Here is a 14,164-nt window from a genome sequence, read left to right as displayed (position 1 = left end):
ACCTTATCCTGACCTTAACCACTACTGTACCTTATCCTAACCTTAACCACTACTGTACCTTATCCTAACCTTAGCCACTACTGTACCTTATCCTAACCTTAACCACTACTGTACCTTATCCTGACCTTAACCACTACTGTACCTTATCTTAACCTTAACCTTAACCACTACTGTACCTTATCCTGACCTTAACCACTACTGTACCTTATCTTAACCTTAACCTTAACCACTACTGTACCTTACCCTGACCTTAACCACTACTGTACCTTATCCTAACCTTAACCTTAACCACTACTGTACCTTATCCTTACCTTAACCACTACTGTACCTTACCCTAACCTTAACCTTAACCACTACTGTACCTTATCCTTACCTTAACCACTACTGTACCTTATCCTTACCTTAACCTTAACCACTACTGTACCTTATCCTTACCTTAACCACTACTGTACCTTATCCTAACCTTAACCACTACTGTACCTTATCCTTACCTTAACTTCTACTGTACCTTATCCTAACCTTAACTTCTACTGTATCTTACCCTAACATTAACCTTAACCACTACTGTACCTTATTCTTACCTTAACCACTACTGTACCTTATCCTCACCTTAACCACTACTGTACCTTATCCTCACCTTAACCTTAGCCACTACTGTACCTTATCCTAACATTAACCTTAACCACTACTGTACCTTATCCTAACCTTAACCACTACTGTACCTTATCCTAACATTAACCTTAACCACTACTGTACCTTATCCTCACCTTAACCACTACTGTACCTTATCCTAACCTTAACCTTAACCACTACTGTACCTTATCCTTACCTTAACCTTAACGTACCTTATCCTGACCTTAACCACTACTGTACCTTATCCTAACCTTAACTTCTACTGTACCTTATCCTAACCTTAACCTTAACCACTACTGTACCTTATCCTAACCTTAACCTTAACGTACCTTATCCTGACCTTAACCACTACTGTACCTTATCCTAACCTTAGCCACTACTGTACCTTATCCTCACCTTAACCACTACTGTACCTTATCCTTACCTTAACCTTAACGTACCTTATCCTGACCTTAACCACTACTGTACCTTATCCTAACATTAACCTTAACCACTACTGTACCTTATTCTGACCTTAACCACTACTGTACCTTATCCTAACCTTAGCCACTACTGTACCTTATCCTTACCTTAACCACTACTGTACCTTATCCTAACCTTAACCTTAACCACTACTGTACCTTATTCTAACATTAACCTTAACCACTACTGTACCTTATCCTAACATTAACCTTAACCACTACTGTACCTTATTCTGACCTTAACCACTACATGTACCTTATCCTTACCTTAACCACTACTGTACCTTATCCTAACCTTAACCTTAACCACTACTGTACCTTATCCTCACCTTAACCACTACTGTACCTTATCCTAACCTTAACCTTAACCACTACTGTACCTTATCCTAACATTAACCACTACTGTACCTTATCTTAACCTTAACCACTACTGTACCTTACCCTAACATTAACCACTACTGTACCTTATCCTAACATTAACCTTAACCACTACTGTACCTTATCTTAACCTTAACAACTACTGTACCTTATCCTAACATTAACCTTAACCAGAACTGTACCGTATCCTAACCTTAACCACTACTGTACCTTATCATAACCTTAACCACTACTGTACCGTATCCTAACCTTAACCTTAACCACTACTGTACCTTATCCTAACCTTAACCACTCTTGTTCCTTGCCTAACCTTAACCTCACCCTGTGTGTGTCCCATAAAAAGGTCACAATATGATGTATATGGTGTCAGAAACCTTTTTAACTGACGCTTTTTGGATAAAAGCGTCAGCTAAATGACTAAATGTAAATGTAAATGTAAATGTAACATGGAGTGTCTGTTTGAAATATAGTTGTAACTAGTGTGCCTCAACAATATTCCATGCATCGTAATCTTTTTTCCCTCATAATCAGGTATTTTTAATGATAATTTTTACATTATTACATCATTATTGTTATTGTTATTATTAACAATATTATTATGATGGTTGTATCAATCCTAAATCTGAGTTGGGGGGGGGGGGGGGGGGATGCAATGCAGACAAACAGCTGCATACAGTGCGACCATTTCACTCACATTTGTCCATTCATTTTTGGACACATCACACACCATCAGTGTGTGTACTGTACGTGTGCTGTCATAGCTCCACCTACAGGACTAATGGAGAACACCAGGAGAACACCAGGATGTGAATGGAGGGTGAATGTGAGGTATATCGTGTAAATAAGTTTTGATTGATCGCAAGACTACACTGTAAAAAAATAAATAATAATAAGTTACCAGAACTTAAAAATATTGAGTTCAGTTACTGTGCATTAAGGTTTTCAGTTTTCAATCCATAATAAGTTAACTGAAAAATAAGTACACAACCACATTATTTCAACCTAATAAAACTATGTTTATTGTCATTGTTTTAAGAACACAAGTTGACTTGGTAATACTCACATTTTGAGTAAAAAAAATGGCTTTTAACATGTGCAATGTTCAATGAAATAGTAAAATTTGTTGATTAATCCCACTGGTCACAATGGTGACCGTAATAATGTTTTTGTTATAAGGCTGCTCTGCAAATGTTACTGAATGATGTAGCAATGTATTTCCAGCTAAATTGAAATAATAAACAAATAAAGGGTCTCAATTAAATATGTGGTAGTAAAAAGAACCTGTGGGAGGATTTCAACAAGATAAATGCGACAACAGTGCAAAATATTTCACTATAATATTTCAAAGCAAAAAAAACGTCATGTTCAAAACGTTCATAGACCACAGAAATATCTTCATTTTATAAATGTATAGATTTGGTGGTATTCCCCTTTAAGTAGCTCAAAGTGTGTGTGTGTGTGTGTGTGTGTGTGTGTGTGTGTGTGTGTGTGTGTGTGTGTGTGTGTGTGTGTGTGTGTGTGTGTGTGTGTGTGTGTGTGTGTGTGTGTGTGTGTGTGTGTGTGTGTGTGTGTGTGTGTGTGTGTGTGTGGTATTTGAAATGTATCACTTTGGAGATGGATTTGCATGCATCCTATTGCCAGCTGCTCAGAAATCATTCAGCCACACCGTGTAGGAAGGAGGAGGCAATCTCTGAGCATCACCAATCATCTTTATACAGACTTTCTCAAGCAAAATATTCCACATAGTACAGTATGTGGTCGAGGTAACCGTGAATCTCCCTTATGTGCCAGTATACCAGGACATCCCTACTCACTTTGTACATATTACTCATTACTAACTACTCATTTTGTACATATTACTCATTACTAAGTACTAGGGCTGTCCCCGACTAAGGATTTGGATAGTCAACTATGATTGGCCGAAATTAGCCGATAGTCGACTATGAAAACGTTTTTTTTTTATCATTCCATTTGGGCTGTGGGGGTGCTTAATGGCTGACGGAAGGCTTCTTGTCCTCTGCGAAAGCATGCAATTGGTCCACTGATGGATACATCTTGATATTTGTCTAGTCTAGTGTGTTCATTAGATGGGTGAAATCCTCTTTCAGTGCCTCTGTGCCTGTTTTCTTAGGCAGTTAGCCTCTGGTATGCGTGCCATTAGCGTTAGCCACACTTCTAGGGCTATTTTCTTTTGGAAAGAATGAATTTTTTTTTATTAAATAAAAAATGTAATATATATATATTTTTTTACTAAGAGGTTGGCAGTCCACTACGGCTCCTTTCGATCGATTAGTCGACTATTCAACTAATAGGGGTCAGCCCTACTAAGTTCTCATGTTGTACATATTACTCATTACTAAGTACTCATTTTGTACTCTCACATTTGATGACTTCAGACTCGACTTTGTCTTTAACACCAATGACTCGTGACTTCACTCAGACCTGAAGCCCATGCCTCAATCTGCACGGTGATTGATTGAATGAAAATTGTATTAACAGATTTCAGAATGGGTACAATACAGTACGGCTCAATACACACAATTGTTAAGGGGATGCAGACCAGAGAAAGACTTTCGTCTTGTTTACATCAGGGTCCCCCATTTTCAAATGTGGTATCATTGACTTGATAAAACGGTTCATTTTAACAAATAAGACTGTGTAACCTTGGGTGACTGCTGGAAATGCCAGAAAACAGGTTTAATCAACATACAACAGGAAACTGTGAGCCAAATAAGACTGCAGATCGCTTACTGGACATCGTAAAACCCCCACCACCAGCAGCAATGGCTCATCTGTGTAAACAGTACCACATTCCGGGGTCTGAGTGTGGCCCTGAGTGTCAGAATATCCTTGTCAACTTAAGAAAGGGTATATCGGAAGGTCATAGGTGATTCTCTCTTCAATATATATTACCTATCTGGTGTAGACAATTGAACATGGTGTTAAACAGGTATTCTCTAGTTATAAGTACTTTACAGGGTTTAAAGCATACTGTGAATATTGGACAAAGGCTATTCTTAAAACATAATTGAATATAGGTGTGATCTTTCTGTCTATCTCTCTCTGAGAAAATACATGTAGAGTTCTGGGGTATTAACTGTTTCAACTGTTTATCATGTAGTCCATACAATTACATAATAGAGACAGGCATTCTAAGTAACTGCAAGCAGGCTGTAACTGCCAATGTCTGTTATGATAGTTTAATTCAAATATAGACTGCTTAGTATTGAACTGTAGCATTACATATAGACAGGTTTTGTGTTTTCTCCTATATCGAGTAGGTCTGGTATTGAACCATAGGTAAAGAATACATTGTGTTAATGCTGGATATCTATAATTCATTACATGAACCATGTACACAAGAAATGTCAATGTCAATGTCAATTTAATCCCTGTATCCCTAACCTGCTTTTCCACCTTGGGCCTCAGACAATAAAATATTAGTTGAATTCAAGCTCGGTTGTTTTGACTACAAACTTTATTCTCCCTCTGGCTAGGAGTCACAGGGGGGAAAACCATTTCACCATTCTTCTTCTCTCCAATTCAGCAAACTGTGTACACTGTAAGCTAACCTAGGACAAAATATACAACACAATTCATAATGAATTTTAAGTAAGGGCTCAACTTGCTCCGTGCAATCCATTCTTTGTGGATCTGCATTTTAAATGTAGGAGTAAAAAAAATGCTCTGAAATGTAATTGAGTAAAAGTACAAGTATACAAACGTAATAATACTTGAGTAAAGTACAAGTCCCCAAAAACAGTACTTAAGTATTGTAACGAAGTACAATTACTCAAGTACTTTACACGTATGACTGGTAGTAATGTCCATGAATTACTTTTTAAACTGTGCAGTGAACCTTCGATTGTCAAAGTGAAAATGAATGCTACTGTATAAACAAGAGCTTTATTTGCATAATGTCATAAATTAACGGAGTATTACTGATCACTACAACACGCCCCTTGCTTCAAACCCCACGTCTCACCTGTTGGCGTCCTCAAGACACTTGGCCACTGCGAATATGTATCTAATGATATCATGTCTCTGCACAAACACCTCATCCAGACTGAGGAGGAGACAGAGGAACCTTCGAGCAGGTGTCCTGAGTCGGTGTCATTCTTTTGAAATGGCCAGATGTGGATCTTTCCTCTCGTCTCACAGCCTGCCTATAAAACCTGGTGACTGATGTGACTAACGTAGGGACTGCACTCATCCCTCACGGCGTAGCAACAACACCAGCTGCAGAAGAAAGAGGGGCCAATGGCAGGATTCCGAGAGAGGAATTCAGCGTTGCACTCCGCTACATCAATCACCCCATGGTTACCAGTGGTTTTACAAGTCACGAAGGTCCATTACTTTGTTCCCGTATAGAGAGTTTAGAGACTAATGTGGACAGATACTCTCAATCACCAACCAAAAGCCAAATCCCTTGAAAGGAGAAGGCTCTTCCAAAAATAAAATGCTCTGGCCTTCTGGAGCTGGACAGATGTACTTCACCACTCAGTATTAAGCACAATGCCTCATGGCATTTATGAGGGGTGGAAGTAACCATTGATTGACACATGGAGCACAAACCGTTAACGAACCGAAAGTGCGCACCTAGAGGCAGACTGGTTGAACACAAATAATACAGTACGGACCGGCAACCACAACTACAGTACAAAGCAGCAGGACACACAAAGCCCAACTCACTAAACACCAAGGCTGTAGTGGTCATTCCCAAATCTGTGAGCGGTGGAGATAAGTTAACGTCTCCTCCAGAGAGAATATATATATATATGGTATACACTAGGGCTGACCTCGACTAGTCGAATAGTCGGCTAATAATCCCAGGTGGGTCGCGAGCCGCCGCGGGGGGGGGGGGGGGGGGGGTCGCCAGATGATTAAAAAAAATACAAAAATAAAAATAAAAAATACGATTTTTATTTTTTATTTTTATGCAGTCAGGCCACTGAACTTAGAAGCAGGCCAGGCCAGTGTTTCTAGTTGCACCAGCACAATAGTTAGATAACCTAGGTGGGGAACAACCAGGAGATCACTGCAACTCACACAAGTTGGAGAACTATCTCTCTCTCTCTCTCTCTCTCTCTCTCTCTCTCTCTCTCTCTCTCTCTCTCTCTCTCTTGCTCTCTCACACACACAAAGGGAGCAGCATGTGATTGCTCACCTGACCTTTGAGGCTCACATAAATCAACTATACAAAAACTATTTTTTACCACCTTAGGAACATCGCCAAACTTCGCCCCTCACTCACTCTGTCAGATGCCGAAAAGCTCATCCACGCCTTTGTTTCCTGCAGGCTGGATTACTGCAACGCACTCCTCATCGGCATCCCTAGAACATCCAAAGGCTACAATGTATCCAAAACAGCGCTGCTAGGATCCTGATGAGAGTGCGGAAATACCACCACATCACTCCCATCCTCAAGTCCCTTCACTGGCTCCCTGTCTCACTCAGGATTGAGTTCAAAGTCTCCCTGCTCACCCACAAATGCCTCTACGGAACCCCCCCCCCCCCCCCCCCCCCTATACCTCAAAGAACTCATCACCCCTCACTCCTCCTCTTGACATCTCCGCTCTGGCCAGGCAAACCTCCTCCAGCGCCCAAGGACAAATCTCTGCACTATGGGAGATCGGGCTTTTTGCTCTTCTGCTCCCAGTCTGTGGAATGCTCTCCCTGATCACACAAACACACTTACACTTTATATTTATTGATAAAGGATTTGCACTACAACTCGTACACCTACTGTGAATTGTACCTAAATTGCACCTCGTCCCATTTCTCCATTTCTGCCTTGCACTATATAGTATTGTATATTAGTACACTGCACAGTATTGTATATGTATGGTAACTACGTCTATTCTGCATCGAACATTGTACATATGTCTAAACTGAACACTGTGACCTCTTTTTTTTTACTTCTAATTTTACTATGTTTTTATTTCATACTTATCTTGTCTTGCACAGTCTCTGGAGCGCAACAGTAAGAAGCATTTTGTACAAAAGTATTCTGTACTTCTGTATGACAACTATTAAAGAAACTTGAAACTTGAAACTTGAAACTTGACTACCTGAGAGCACCACAGACTGTGGATGTTTTTAAGAAAGGCCTCAAAACTCACCTTTTTAGTAGAGCCTTCTGTTGACTTTTTAACAAATCTTTTGCTCCACACATTTTATGTTCTTTTACCAATTTCTTTTATCAGTTTTATTTATTCTATGTTTCCCTATGTTACTCTATGTTTTAGTCTTGCCTATTTTTATATTCTTTCTTTCCTTTATTCTTGCTAGTTTTAAGTTCTTTTAACTGTAGCGCTTTGAGATTTGCCCCGCAACTGTAAAGCGCATTACAAATGGAATCTATTATTATTATTATTATTATTGGTGGAGGCGGGACCATTACAAAAAACTGCTAATCATTGACACATGCTAGCCTGTAATAATCCCCCCCAGAAAAATCTACTTTGCATTTGATATATTGTAAATATATGCCATCACACACACTGGCATTTAACACTTTGGTTGCCACTTGTTAACATGGTAAAACCCCGTTGAATGCCACCACCCACTTCAATGATAGCGTTGTGAACGCATAATCTCTGTCTTATGTGTCTAATCTGCCCGTCGTTTATCAATGACTTGTTTGCAGTCAACATTGTCGAGACGGATTGTTTTTAAATTTTTATCGGTTTATTTCCGTTTTATAGCATTTTGAAAAGCCCTAGTTTTTCAGGAAAATATATAGATTCCGTGATAAACGCCCTTTACTGGAATATTCTGGCATACACAAAAAACTGAAATTTTTCGGCCTATTTATATAATAGTTTTCAAATAAACGCTAGATTATCGATAGTATATGTGTACTTATGCACGCTATAGAAGCAATCTGAAAATGTTTTCTCTCATTTCCTGATCAACGCACAGACACACACACACACACACATGGGGCACACGCTGATATATAGGTCAAAACAGATCCGATTACCCCAAGACTGGTAAAATAAATTGCTTACCTCAGATCAGATGTTATCCAAAAAGATTATTCCAATTCCTGATAGCCATTCCAAATATCGATCGTGTTTATTGATTCAGCTTTGGGTACTGTAAATATGTATTCCACGCGTTTTCCGGCTCGGCAATCAACTTGGGTCTCTTCAGATGCCTCGCCGGAGAAGTAACATGAGGAGGCTGGACCCCCCCCCCCCCCCCCGCCCCCCCATCAGTCTAAACCAATGGGGTGCAGTTACACAGGGAGAGACGATAGGGGGCGGTATTTTCCCAATTAAGCTCAGAGAGAGTCTGCAACACTAGCGTGAGACTCGATTGATGAAATATGAATTCAAATCGTTAATAAAAAAAAATACGACAAACAAACGCTATATGTCGTTGGTGGCACTCAACTGGCGGCATGAACTAACGACAAATTGCCTCCGTGGCACTCAAAGGGTGTTAAAGGGTTAGAATTATAAAATGAATAGTGGTGTTATGATCAGGGCTGAAGTTGAATAAAATATTGTATTTTATCAATTACAAAAAAACTGAAAATCCATAAAAATCTGTGTTGTTGCCTGTTTTTTAACAATAATTTGTGATGCCATCACAAACACTGGCATTTAAAGGGTACAAATAAAAAAAAATCCTGCACCAGAATGCAGGAAATTAAGTCTTTGTAACAACACATTTCCTGGTGGGGGATCCCAGACCCCTTGCTTAAAAAGTGGCCTGACTGGGGCTATATTTTGCACTATATTTCCTGGCCTGAATGATTTCCACAGTCCGGCCCTGGTTAAAAGCCTCCAATGCTTATTAGTGTGTGTGCGTTTGAACGTTTGGATGTTTCAACCATACATTTTCATTTATTAAAAAAAAAAATATATATATATATATATATTATTATATTTTATTTTTTTATTATTTTTTAAACATACACATAAACATAAACATAACAACATAAAATTAGATATACAAGCATTAATTAACAGTACACCTCCAATTTAAATCACCATTTGAATAAATGTATTATACGAGAAATATACCTAATACTTGCTATCTAATACCCTACATACATATGCTCTCGCTCGCTCCCCCCCCCCCCCCCAGACCCCCCCCCCCCGGACCCCCACTTGGATAATCCATCCATTATCATTCGCTCCTTTCCAGGCACTGCAATTCATATGCTAGCTTTTATTCTCTCCACCACTTCTAACCACATTGCAATTTTGGATTCACTGACACCTAAAATCCTTGCTGTAGATATTTCTAGATAAATCACATCGAGATATGTAAGAATCCAAACCTTCCTACACATTTTTTCCGGTTGAAACCATTGTGATGCTATCAGCTTTTTAGCCGCTGTGATACCTGATAAAACTAATCTCTTTCGGTGTATAGGGACTGCAAACTCAAAGACATCATTCAACAGCAATACAGAGGGGTGTACAGGTATATCCAGAATTAAAAATTTTTATAATTGCTGAGACACTTCTTTCCAGAATATCTTAACTGGTGGGCAATCCCAGTACATGTGCATAAATATATATATATATTTTTTTAATATATATATAGTATATATATTTATATACATTTTGTTTTGTATTCGGGGGATAGTCCACTACCAGTCAACTATCGGCAAATTTTGGCCAATCAAAGTTGACTATACAAATCCTTAGTCAGGGACAGGCCTATACAGCATTATTCTTACTTAGGAGACAAACGTAAAACTCTTAATTGCCATGTAACCATGCAGGTCATAATATTTTAGTAATCTCATCTGGCTGAGTCAGTCCATGTTCGAGGCTGACAGTGGAGCTGTAGAAATTATCTGAACTTGCTCTTGCCGGAGAAGTGACTGAAGTCGCTAAATGGAATGATAAACGTCTGTTTTTTTTATTTATCTGATGGAACATTATTTTGTCAAACCTCATTATCTAGGATGGAATGCTGTGTAAAAAGACAGTAGAGGCTGAGTACCGTCAGGCGATGTATCACATTCAATGTGACTTTGATGGACTGTACCCCTGCATATATACTGGATCGCAGGGTAGGGTTTGTTGTCTCAAGAGTTCAAACGGTATTTATAATAATAATGCATTTTATTTGTATAGTGCTTCTCAAGAACCCGAAGTCGTTGACAGTAGGCAGAGAAACAAAGAAAAACAAAGAAACAAAAAGGAACATAATACCACAAGGGTACAGGAAAACAGCTTGAGATACACAGAAACATAAAGCCACAGTAACAAACATCAAAACAGATTGGAGGGGGGGGGGGGGGGGGAGGGGGGGGGAGGTTGAAGGCTAGGGAGAACAGGTGGGTTTTGAGGCTGGATTTTAAGGTGGATCGTGTGGGGGAGACTCTGATGGTCTGAGGGAGTGAGTTCCAGAGTTGGGGTGCAGTGCGTGAGAAGGTCCGATCACCAACGTTTTAAAGTTTGGATGACGGGACAGTGAGGGAAGCAGTGGAGGAGGACCGGAGGGAATAAGGACAGTAGGAAGCGCACGCCCAGCCTGTAAAATACCTTGATGAGGACCTGAGAGGCTATTGGGACACATGCTACAATGCTGCTATACTTGTGCTGTATAATGACAATACATTTTAATCTAATCTAATCTAAAAACCATTGTTCATAACCCAGTGTCGTCAGAACAAGTGAGCTAAGCGAACAGAGTCGTATTATCGATTCATCACATAATGTACAACAAACCACAATCAAGCATTTACATTTACATTTACTTATAGTAATTTAGCTGAACGCTTTTATCCAAAGAGACTTACAAGTTAAGTACAAGTCAGCAGGAAGGGTACAACTCTATCAGCTGAGTAGCAATGTTCATCAAACAGTGTTGAAACTTGGGCGCTGCAGTGTTGAGTGCATAGTAGTAGAGACATATTAGTATAGTAGATAGTAGGGCTGTCCCCGACTAAGGATTTGGATGGTCGACTATGATTGGCCAAATTTTTTATTTATTTATCATTCCATTTGGGCTGTGGGGGCTGCTTAACACTTTGAGTGCCACGCCGGGTTTTCCTTTTTACCCCCTTGATGCCACCATCCACTTCAATGTTAACGTTAATATCGCCTAATCTATGTTTTAAATTATGGCTATGTGTCTAATCTGCCCGTCGCATTATCAAAGACTATTTTCCAGTCAGTGCTGTCAAGGCAGATTGGTTTTTTATCGCGTCATTTCCGTTTCAGAGCATTTAGAAAAGCACCCGTTTTGAGATAAAAAACAGCCCATTCTGGACCATTCTATGAAAATCGTCTTTTACTGGAATATTCCACAACGTTGATATTTGTCAGCCTTTTTATGAATCGTTTTCAAATAAACGCTAGATGATCAATATTATACGTGCACGCAAGCACATTCGGGCCGCGCACGGATAATCGCCGCGTTGATTTCCTCTTGGACTTTTACAGTGAAACCGAAAGAGCCCATTTCACAAAACAGCTTATAACTTCATCAAAATTAGTCTGATTATCCTAACACTGATAACATAGATTCCGTACCTGACATCAGATGGTATCCAACTGGTATATTCCAATTCCTGATCACCATTCGAAAAAATCGATAAGTGTATAGATCAAACGCGATACAGTAGAACTCCATGGTCAGCAGGGCTCAGAGGCTCCAGAATGAACTGTGGTAACCCCGGCTGGATCAGTGGACTGGAAAATGTGGAGTACCGGATTTTTTTCCCCATCCATTTTCATTGAGTCCATTCCAAAATCCCTTATGTCATCTGGGAGACGATAGGGGGCGCTTTTTTCCACATATGATCGCCGGCGGTGCTCGTGTATACTCGGGTAGGCTCGCGTGATGCAATATGATTTCAGATCGCTAAAGAAAAAAGAAAAAAAAAATCTGAGAAATCTCGTGAGTGGCTTTCAACCACATAAAAATAAACCCGAGATATCTCGTGTGTGGCAGTTAAAGTGTTAATGTCTGAATGAGTCGCCTGAAGGCTTCTTGTCCTCTGCAAAAGCATGCAATTGGTCCACTGATGGATACATCTTGATATTTGTCTAGTCTATTGTGTTCATTAGATGGGTGAAATCCGCTTTCAGTGCCTCTGTGCCTGTTTTCGTAGGCAGTTAGCCTCTGGTATGCGTGCCATTAGCGTTAGCCACGCTTCTAGGCCTCTTTTCTTTTGGAAAGAATGATAAAAAAAAATAAAAAAAATATATATATATATATAATATAAGAGGTTGGCCAGTCGACTATGGCTCGACTAATAGGGGTCAGCCCTAGTAGATAGTAATATAGACAAGGAAAGTTATTTAGTGGAAGAGTGGATGATAGTAGAAGACAGTAAGAAGGTTATTTATAAAAATTTTGCAGCCTTCATTTCAGATATTAATTGAAGAAGTGTGTTTTTAGTTGACGGCAAAAGATTGGTTGGGTTTCGGCCGTCCTAACTGTGGTGGGAAGTTCGTTCTCAAACAATCTAAATCTAACATCTGTCTCTGTATAAGGAGCAGGATCAGTTTGAAATTGTTGGTTTTAAAGAGTAACTAAACTAGGTAACTAGGTTGGTATTTGCACACTGCTGTGCGCTCTGCCCTGCCCCGATATGTGATGTCATCTTTGGATGGTGCTATCACAGTATGTTGGGGGGGGGGGGTGTATTTTAATTTCTGTTTACTGCAGAGCGGAGGGACTGGGAGACCCATATTACTGACCAGACTATTTGTATCGGTAATGGCTGTCGGGAGTGTAGAGCTATTATTTCAACGTGTAGACCACTTACAGCACCTTTAAGGCCTGTTATCTGTCAGAGTGGGCACACACACTGTATCCATAATCCTTAGAGAGGTTTGTCTTTTCGTGGCATTCAGCACACATGTCATCCACTACCTCCTCCTTTAACAATGCACATCAAGTGATATATAATCCCTACAAATAGCCATTAGTGGTCACATGTACGGCATGTTATAGCGTCACACCAGAAGAAAACAAACACCGGCCTCTGGGCCAATTTCACAGAGAAACGACTGCACATGAAAATGGTAATCCAGACTGTGACTCGATGCTTGTTTTACGCCACCTTCCACTGAGGGGGGCTGGGTGACTGGAGGAGGGGGGGGGGGGGGGGGACATAAAAAAGAAGAAAATGGCCATATTTCATCATAATGCTCCTTTCTATGTGAGGTAAAAATAAGCCCATTCGCCACAATGTTTCAGGAACGGTGTCTGAGAGCTGTGAGAGCCGGTGTGTGAAATGGGTCGCTTACGGAGAGGTCGCCTGTCAAAGGCTACAGTGCAAACGTGGCCGGCTGGCGTTCAGACAGCGGGGAAGGTCTGAAGGCAGCGGCATTGATCAAAACAAGGCTGGTTCAGACGAGTGCGTTCCAAGGCTGTCAAAACACGTTCAATACTACTCCATAGATGTTCGAATTGTAAAGATAAATAGATATTAGATTGTGGACATTCATATTTGATTCTGTGGCGTTGGGTGTGTTTGAGTCGGATCTGTAATTAACATGTGAATGTTGTGTAATTGTCTTATTTCATACGGTTTCATATGATTTGGTGAAAGTAATGATTTCAGATCAGTTCTGATTGAACCCTAGTTCAGAACTCTAGAATATGATACTGACCCTAGTAGAACTCTAGAATATGATACTGACCCTAGTTTAGAACTCTAGAATATGATACTAAACCTAGTTTAGAACTCAATAATCTGGAATCGT

This window comes from Notolepis coatsorum, assembly GCF_963971535.1.
Source record: "Notolepis coatsorum genome assembly, chromosome: 4".
In the NCBI taxonomy this organism is placed as follows: domain Eukaryota; kingdom Metazoa; phylum Chordata; class Actinopteri; order Aulopiformes; family Paralepididae; genus Notolepis; species Notolepis coatsorum.
This window is presented reverse-complemented; position numbering follows the sequence as displayed.